Here is a 10,319-nt window from a genome sequence, read left to right as displayed (position 1 = left end):
TTTCTTGTCTCTGTTGATCCCTGGTCCGACCTCACCTGGCCAAAATCTTGATGTATATCTAAGGCCATTGATTGATGAATTAAAAGTACTGTGGGATGACGGTGTTACCACGTATGATGCCCACAAAAAACAAAATTTCAACATGAAGGCCGCTGTTCTATGGACAATCAGTGACTTCCCTGCATATGGTATGTTATCTGGTTGGAGCACACATGGGAGGTTGGCCTGTCCGTACTGCATGGAGGATTCCAAAGCTTTTAGATTGAGGCATGGAAGGAAGCCTTGCTGGTTTGATTGCCATCGTCGATTTCTACCCAGCGATCATCCGTTCCGACGTCAAAAGAATGCATTTACAGCAGGCACAACTGAAATGGAAGGTCCATCCTCAAGATTGTCTGGCATAGAGATTTTAAGAAGATTGCGATACTTTCCAGATGTATTAACAGATGCCCGCAGTCCTACACCCTTCCGTGGATTTGGGAAGGAACACAATTGGACGAAAAAATCTATTTTTTGGGAACTACCGTATTGGCCGACCCTATTGATACGACATAATTTGGATGTGATGCATGTAGAGAAAAATGTGTTTGATAATGTGTTCAATACAGTAATGAATATTAAAGGAAAAATGAAGGATAATCCGAAGGCCCGTATGGATTTAAAATTAATATGTAAAAGACCAGAATTGGAACTCAAAGAGTATAATGGCAAAGTACTGAAACCAAAGGCGAAGTACGTGCTCGGACCTGATCAAATAAAACATGTATGTCAATGGTTGAGACAACTGAGATTTCTAGATGGATATGTCTCTAACATTGCTCGGGCTGTGAAGATTGACGATGGACAGTTATATGGGTTGAAGAGCCATGATTGTCATATCTTTATGCAACGATTGATACCCCTAGCATTCCATGATATGTTAGACAAACCTATATGGGGGGTATTGTCTGAGTTGAGCGGATTTTTCAGAACATTGTGCGCATCGGAGGTCATTGTATCAGATGTAAAGAATCTCGAGGACTCTGTCATCACCACTGTTTGTCTGTTAGAAAAGATATTTACGCCAGCATTTTTCGATGTTATGGAACATTTGATCATACATTTGCCATATGAACTAAGGGTTGGTGGCCCTGTGCAATATCGATGGATGTATCCATTTGAAAGGTATATGTTTTTTTATATTTGTCTCTTTAATGACAGATATTTAAAATTTGAAATGTATATTCTTGTCAGATGCATGTTCGACCTAAAAAAAAAGGTTCGTAATAAAGCAAGAGTAGAAGGCTCTATTTGTGAGGCGTACACTTTAGAAGAGATTTCAAATTTCTCATCTATGTACTTCGAACCTCATATTTCAACACGTTACACATGCCCGCCCCGTAACGATGATGGAGAACAAGTAACTGTAGCTGACAAGCTGTCGATATTTCAACGACTTGGGCATGCATTTGGTAGTTGTCGATCAAGGCTATTGACAGATCGAGAGCAAGATGCAGCACACATCTATATTCTTTTTAATTGTTCAGCGATCGACCCATACATCGAGTAAGTATATGTATATGCAACTCAATTATAAATCCGTTTATGTTCTATATGTGGATACATGGCTCGGTAATATAAGTATTTGTGGTTTGCAGACGATTTGATCTGGAGTTGCAAAGCAAAGTTTCACATCTCACTAATGCAGAAGTACAAAAAGAACGTGAAACTAAGTTTGTGGAGTGGTTGAAACAGTTGGTAAAGAAGCTAACATAAATTTTGTACTTATAAACAACACTAAGTTACTTAATTGATCGTGATCACAATAATTGTTTATGTCTGTGCGTAGGTTCGCCATGGTGATGTTAAAGATCAAGGAATATGTGATTTAGAAAATGGTCCGACCAAAGTTGTGCAATGCTACAACGGGTATATCGTAAATGGTTATCGATTCCATACAAAAGACTACGGTATAAACAAATCAACGATAAATAGTGGCGTGTGTGTCAAGGGTAGCAGCTACGGTGAAAATAAACATGATTACTACGGTGTTATAGAGGAAATAATGGAGTTGACTTACTTAGACATGAATAACAGGGTTACGGTATTCAAGTGTCATTGGTTTGATCCAACTGCAACAAGACTCGACAAAGCTTCAGGCATTGTGGAGGTGAATCATAAATCCAGGTTTGGAACATATGAACCATTCATATTAGCCTCGCAAGCTCAACAAGTTTATTATACTTCATATCCGAGTATAAAAAAGTCAGATAGAAATGAATGGTGGGCAGTTTGCAAGGTGAAATCCAAACTATACCCCGAGTATGATCAGTTACAAGAAGATGAGTTAGCTGAAGACAGTGATTACTATCAATCAGATGATGTCTGTGACTTCGCTTATGGTCACGATGTTGCGCATGATATGCATGTCATATCTCCATTGGCTGATGAAACATTCATAGAGGAATGTGATCCAAATGATGTACCAAGTGGATGGGCAAACAATGAAGAAGAAGAAGAAGAAGAAGAAGAAGAAAGTCAAACTAGTGACGAGGAAGAATTCTCAAGCTAGTGAGCAAAATCTTATACTACAAACCTCTATTTAAATGCATTGTAATACTTGATGTGAGTTGTATTGCAATACTTGGTGTGAATGATTAAAAATTTTATTTCAATGTATTGTAATACTTGATACGAATGATTCGAATGCATTGTAATACTTGATGTGAATGATTTCAATTATCTGAATGTATTATAATTTATGCAATTAACGAATGATTTGAATTAGTGCAATACTTGATGTCAATGATTTGAATTATTTGAATGCATTGCAATGCTTGATGTGAATGACTTGAATGCATTGTAATACTTGATGTGAATTATTTGAATGTATTGTATGACATATGTTATTTGTTAGAATATGGTTCGTGGAGGTTATAGTGGTCGCTCATCCAGTAGTAGCCAGGCTCAACCTTCATCTTCACGGGCTCCTGTGATAGGTATATCATATAACTAATTAGATGCTTGATTAGTTCAAATGCACATTCTGAGAACTTGGTGTGTATTTTTTTACAGATGATGTTGCGCCTGTACACGACCCACCTACACCAGTTGATCGCACAAGTCAACAGCCAACACAAGAAACAGGGTCTTCTCAGGCTGGCACAAGAAGACTCATTCGAATAGTGTATATCGATAATCGACCGTAAGTATTTTGTTTTCAATTATTGCATATCTTTTAAATATTTTATATTGATATTTACTGTGTAACAATTCATGTGCAGCACGAGGTTTGAGCCACAAGAAGTAGTACGGGAGATTAGGAATTCACTTCTTCAACATCTACCAGGACCAGTTGCTCAATGGAAAGAGTACCCAAAGGAGGTATTAGACAGATTGTGGTCCTCATTCATGGTATACAGTTGTTCCTCATAGTTAATGTGTTTCATATTTAATTTATTTAAGCAATGTCTACTAACTTTCTGAAAATATTTGTAGGCTTCGAATCGCTTTGCAACTACGGTGGAAGAAAATGATGCAAGGAAGGTGTGGCAGAAGGTGGCTGCCAATCGATTTGCAGACATGCTGCACACTATGAAGACTGCAGCAAAAAAAGCATCTGGCGTAGTAGATGATCCATTACTGTGGAAGGGCTATGGTCCTATTACTATCAGGAGAGATTACTGGGATGAAATATGCGATATGTGGGCGGGAGATGCATTTAAAAATCGCTCTGCGAAGGCTTCACAAAATCGATCGAAGATGCCCGAAGCCTATCTACACACAGGTGGATCTAAGACATTTGGGAGCCACCTAAAGAAAATGGTAACTCATCAATATATAATATTAATTTTATAAGTATTGTTGCAAATTTGTGTACTAAATCTTTTGTCATTTAACTTCGCAGGAAGCAGAAAAAGGAGGCAGTGTACCATATAAGGATGTATTTGTAGAAACACATAAACGGAAGACCACGGGAGTCTTCGTATCAGAGAAGGCGAGAATGACAACGGTATGTATTAATTCTATTAATAATCATTGCAATATATATGCAAGTCATCATAATGTTATCATTAATTATTAATGAATACTTTAAACATTATTTTGTAGGAGGCATATGAGCAACAAATGGTAGAGCGATATGGCGAAGACGCTACTCAGCATCCATCATTTGATCCTACAGCATGGGTGACTGCAGCAGGTGAACCCAAAAAAGGTCGCGTGTTCGGGTTTGGGAGTAATATGAACACTTCACCAGTTATTGGTTCTTCTAGTTACGGCTCACCAACTTCTTGCGCCGACATAAGCTCCAAGCAGCCGACTATTCTTTCCGGTGATGATGTACGCGAGATCATTAATGAATCACTCAATAACTACTTCCAATACACCGTCGCCCTCTTTCTCCGAAATGAGATCAAGGCCGCTGTTCAGGATAGGGGATCTTCGATTCCAGGTCCCTCTCAGGTATAATCACATATATAGTTTTTTTGACTGTCTTAAAGCACATCTGAGCATGGTAGAATCACATATAGAGTTTTTCTAGATGCCTTAGAACACATATGAACATGCTATAATCACATATTCAATTTTTTTACTGCCTTAGCACACATATGAGCATGATAGAATCACATATATATATATATATATATTTAACTTTTTGTCTGTCTTAGAGCACATATGAGCATGATAGAATCACATATAAAGTTTTTTTGATTGCATTAGAACACATAAGCATGCTATAATCACATATTCAGTTTTTTTACTGCCTAAGAACACATATGAGCATATTATAATCACATATTCTGTTTTTTGACTGCCTTAGCACACATATGAACATGCTATAATAACATATAGAGTTTTTTAACTGCCTTAGAACACATATGAACATGTTATATATCATTTATGATAGAATCACATATAAAATTTTTGGCTTTGCCTGCCTTAGAGCACATATGAGCATGCTATATTCACATATTCAATTTTTTTACTGCCTTAGCACACATACGAGCATGATCGAATCAGATATATAGTTTTTTGCCTGCCTTAAAGCACATCTGAGCATGGTAGAATCACATATAGAGTTTTTTTAGATGCCTTAGAACACATATGAACATGCTATAATCACATATTCAATTTTTTGACTGCCTTAGCACACATATGAGCATGATAGAATCACATATAGAGTTTTTTTATTGCCTTAGATCACACATGAGCACATGATAGAATCACATATAGTGTGTAATTTATTTCATTATATTTTGTTTATCAATACTGACTGTTCTTTTCTTGTGTAGGCTGCTAGCGATAATCAGGGTAGTGGAGCTGAAGGGACAGATAAAGACAATGAACAAGAAGACGCACAAAATCTTGGCGATGATTAGAGGACTGTGTTGAAGAAGTTCTATTTTTTTTATTTTTCCTAATTGTAATTGTTGAATTGTAAATAATTAAACTTCTTAGTTTTAAGGTGGAACGATTAATTATTATAGATACTTGTTATATGAATTTTTTTGTGTGGTTTGTTTTTTATTTACAGGAAATATAAATTGTACAGTTCTCGGTAATTAATTTTTAAATAATTTTTTTTTGATTTTTTTTCGTTTTTGCGACGGATTAGGGACAGATGATTCTGTCGCTATTCATATTAATCTAGCGACGGCTTAGCGACGAAATTAAATCCGTCGCCACGCCGTGGTCGCCGTTTAGTACCGGCGGATTGGCGACGGAATATAGCGCTCGTTATTCCGTCGCAATTAGCGACGGACTTGGCGACGAAATTATTCCGTCGCCAGTTAGCGTCGAAATATTCGCGACGTAAGCATACTGTCGCCGCGTTGTCGCTAATCCGTCGCTAACATGGTTAGCGACGGATTAGCGACGGAATGTGGTCGTCGCTAATCTACTGCTTTGTTGTAGTGTTTGCCTTTCCTTCTCTTTCTCATCCTGATGCTTCTTCATTTACCTTTTCTCTTCCATCTTCATCATTTGCCTTTCCTTCTCTTCTTCTTCCTCCTTCTTCTTCAATTGTCTTTCCCTCTCCTCCTCCTCTTCTTTATTCTTTTTTGCCTTTCCCTTTCATTTGCCTTATCTTTCTTTGCTTTTCAAAATATTCCTGCTTCATCATTTGCCTTTCATTCTCTTCCTCCTCCAGCTCCTTTTTCAATTGCCTTTCTCTCTCCTCCTTATTCTTTTTTTGCCTTTCCCTCTCCTACTCCTTTATTTGCCTTTTCTTCCTTTGCTTTTCATTATCCTTCTTCTTCCTTTGTCTTTCCCCCTCCTCCACCTTCTTCCTTTGCCTCTGCTTTTCATTCTCCTCCTCCTTCTTCCTTTGCTTTTTCTTATCTTCATTATTATTCTTCTTCTACTTCATCTTTAGTTCTTCCTCATTCTTTCTTTGCTCTTTAGCCTCACTATCTGATGGATAATCCTCTGCATAATACAATTCCTACACTTTGTTCATGTTTTTATCATTCTCAATCTTCATTATATTTTGGTACCTTTCATAACGCTCGTATAGATGGGACTGACGGATAACTTCTCTAATAATCATCCCATAGAACAATGGGGGATTTCTTGTCTGACGATCTTTAGACATAGCTAACATGCACAACACATAAATTTAACCGCATCATTATATGTTACAATCGCCTCCCCAAGTATATAATAATACAAATTATCCCATTCGTTAAACAATCACCAACATTACAAATCATCACAATATTTGGCTTCATAAGTAAACATTGTTATAAGATTTAGCAAACTTAAGTACAAATCGAAATCACTTCATAAATACATAATAAATCGTTGTTGCGTCAAACTTACAAATCATTGTATAAATCACAACCTTCATAAGTATATATCATTGTAACGTTTGGCTTTATACGTAAACATTATTGTGTGATTTATCAAACTTAAGTACAAATCGTGGTAGTTTCATTAAATCATTACTGTTTCAACCATATAAATCGTTGCTGCATCGAACGTACAAATCACTACTAATTTAAATGTATAAATCATTCATGCTTCAAACATACAAATCATTATAGAAATTTAGCCTTCATAAGTACATATAGTTGAAATATTTGGCCTTCATAAGAATAAATCGTGCTAACTGTTTTTCGACGCCAAGAAGGTGGATAGGTACAAATCGATTTGTTTCAGTATGAAAATGAGTGTTATTTAGCATAAAGATGACCACCCAGTTGTAAGATTTAACATTCAGATTTACAAATTGATTTATTTGCATAACAAAACCTTGATAATCCGACAATGGAGAAGAAACACTCAGAAGGTAGACGCAAACGATGGTGGCAATGATGCTGCCACTACGCTGATGACGACAAATGATGCTCCGACGGCAACAAACGATGACAAAGGGTGCTCTCGCGACAACAGACGATGGCAAAGGGTGCTCTGGCACAAACGATGGCAAAGGATGCTTCAACGACAGTAGGCGACAACAAAGGAGGGTCTGGTGGCATCAAATGACAGCAAAGGATGCTCTGACGGCAACAAACGACGACAAAGGAGGATCCGGTGGCAGCAGACAATGACAAAGGGTGCTTCGATGCAGATGACGACAAAGGATGCTCCGACGACAACAGACGATGACAAAGGAGGGTCCAGTGGCAGCGAACGACGACAAATGGTGCATCGTCAAAGGGAGCTACTGTTACAACAGATGGTGCAAAAGTTTACTGCTTAGGGACAAAAAAGAACGTTTGGACTTTGAAGAGTTAATATCATTCTCGAACCAACATTTCACTTTTCTAGATAGAGGATCTCAAACCGTCGTTTCCTTTTTTTGAATTAAGGACATTTTTGTCCTTTTCTCAAACCGTCGTTTCATGGCAAGAATGGCTCGAACTGGCATTTCGGTTTTCTAGATGGAGGATTTTGCACCGTCGTTTCATGGCAAAAATGACGAGAAAGGGTACTTAAGTCTTTGCAATCACATTGGATTCCGATGCTAAGGGATGCCGACACACACAGAGATACGAGCCCCATGAGCTTTTATATGTGGCGCTCATTGGAACCCCCAAACACGCACTGTAGCAAATTGTGCATCTTTGGGGGGGGACATATAACCAGCTTCGCTCAATAAGGGCGTGACCCCAGACCTCCCCTCTCGGTCAGCCTAGCAACCTGAGTCCAAGCTATTAGAGCTATTTTAGATCATTCGTTGTCACCACACCCATAGAAAATTATGCATGAGCCGCTCAACTTGCTTCTCGATACTTGCAAGCATCTTATACACCGACATGTAATGGTAAGGGAATAGTCTACACCATTGATTTGATCAAGGTCTTCTTACCAGCTTGGGATAAGTACTTAACTCGCCATGACTGCAATATTCTGGACTCCACTACCCGATCCAAGACCAGTGACTAGTGCGATGCTCTTACTAGCCCGTTGTTGAGATCAGGAAGGCCGAGGTAAGAAGTCGGAAGCTTGCCTACACGATATCCGAAAAGGTGGGAGGTTACCACTGTGATTAGAGGATCAATGTTGAAGACGAAGACCTCACTTTTTAGCATGAACTATGGCTTTCTCCCCTTGATGAATGCCTTCTGTGAGGGACTAATGATATTAAAAAATGACACCCTGCAACCGGCTTGCTAGGACCTTAGACAGAATGCGATAGGGCACGCCAATAATGGATATGGACCTAAATGATGAGATGTCCAACGCATCTACCACCTTCGGAAGAAAGTATGATCTCGGATCTGCCAAGCACCTTTAGCAAGTTTGCATTGTAGCAAAAGTTGACAAAGAATAAGAACACGTCAAATTGAACTAGATCCCAAAACAAAAAGGATGAAATCCATGTAGTACCCGTCAAGACCCAGCGACTTCAAGCAAGATAGGCTTTTGACAGCTTCTAGTATTTCTGATAGTTGGATTGGGGCGTCCAACAAAGATGACTGCACCTGGATGAGCCCACAATATAATGAAGCTGTCTCTGAACACCCGTGTCATCGAATAAATGAGAAAAGTAATGTGTCACCGCCGGTAGTAATTCAGGGGCCTCAACCACCTCACCCTCGATCGATCTGCATGAACTCGTACTTGTTGAAACACTTCCTGTCGTTGGTGTTTGCATCCACATCCTTTAGCCAACGCAATGTTATGAGGAATTCACTAATCACCAGCTGTGAATATCCTCCCGATAAATATTGCTAACTGGATCCTGATTCTGATTTGGATAAAAAAAGTTAGTATCCAACACGGATTTCAGATTTGGTTTGGATTGGACGTTGGACATCTAGAAACAATTGAAAATAAAATTACTTAAAAAAATTGATGATAAGAACGAAAAAAATCTCGAAATTTTCTCGTAACTTAGCTTTGAACTTCTTAATCTTTTTATATCTCTCATCTATTTATAGAATAAAGGGTTAAGTTATATAGACTCAAACTTTGTAAATTTGATAAACTTTTGGATAAAATATAGTTAACCTGGTTTTAAATATATATAAGATATATAAGTTCAATATCAAAATAAAAAGAATCCAAAATTCCAAACAGTAAAATGGATCCGAATGAGTTGAGAATGCATCCCGTCTTCTAAAATTAGAGAAAGACTTGCCCTCAAGCTTGCATCAAATTTAAATTCAATTATTAATTAACTATTATATTTATTATTAAATTTGAATTAAAATATGGATGTTTAGTAAAATGTCCGACCTAAACTTTTTTTTTCGATTTATTCTTTAAAAAAAATTGCATATGGGATCAAAGACCCAACCTGCCATATATACATACGGTTGTCAACCCAAAGGCATAAAACTCCGAGGTTAGGACCCATGCAGAGCCAATGCTAGGCATCAGCTTGTGCAAATAAGTGATGTCTGCAGGAATCGGACCTCGACGGCCGATCCAACAGAAACTTCAGACATTGACATTTCAACCTGCACAAGTGCCCTTGTTCCGACATGTATATATCACATCTAGGCCTGCTAATGAGTCAGGTTTGATCTTATACCAATCTGAGTCAGATCCAACATGGCGTAGGTTCAAATGGTTATTCAGGTCGGACTATAGGATGTTAAGAAGTATATGAACCCGTGTCTGATTTTTGAAAATTTAAATTAGACCCAAGTTTGACATAAGTTCCAACTTAGATCCACTAATTTCAATATATAAATTATAAAAGGATTATATTTTATGAAAAATGACTGCACTATATGGCTAATTTGATATGTTTTCTTAAAAATCCTATACTTTTCAATATTCTTATCATCTAAAATTACAAATATCTGAATTTAAAAAAATATTTTTACCCTTCGCACATGTGAACTTCCTCATATATATATATATATATATATATATATATATAT

The sequence above is a fragment of the Nuphar pumila genome, chromosome 5 (genome assembly GCF_984573655.1).
Source record: "Nuphar pumila chromosome 5, dmNupPumi1.hap1.1, whole genome shotgun sequence".
NCBI classification, from domain to species: Eukaryota; Viridiplantae; Streptophyta; class Magnoliopsida; order Nymphaeales; family Nymphaeaceae; genus Nuphar; species Nuphar pumila.
The sequence above is the reverse complement of the archived record's forward strand: the minus strand, read 5'-3'. Positions refer to the sequence as shown.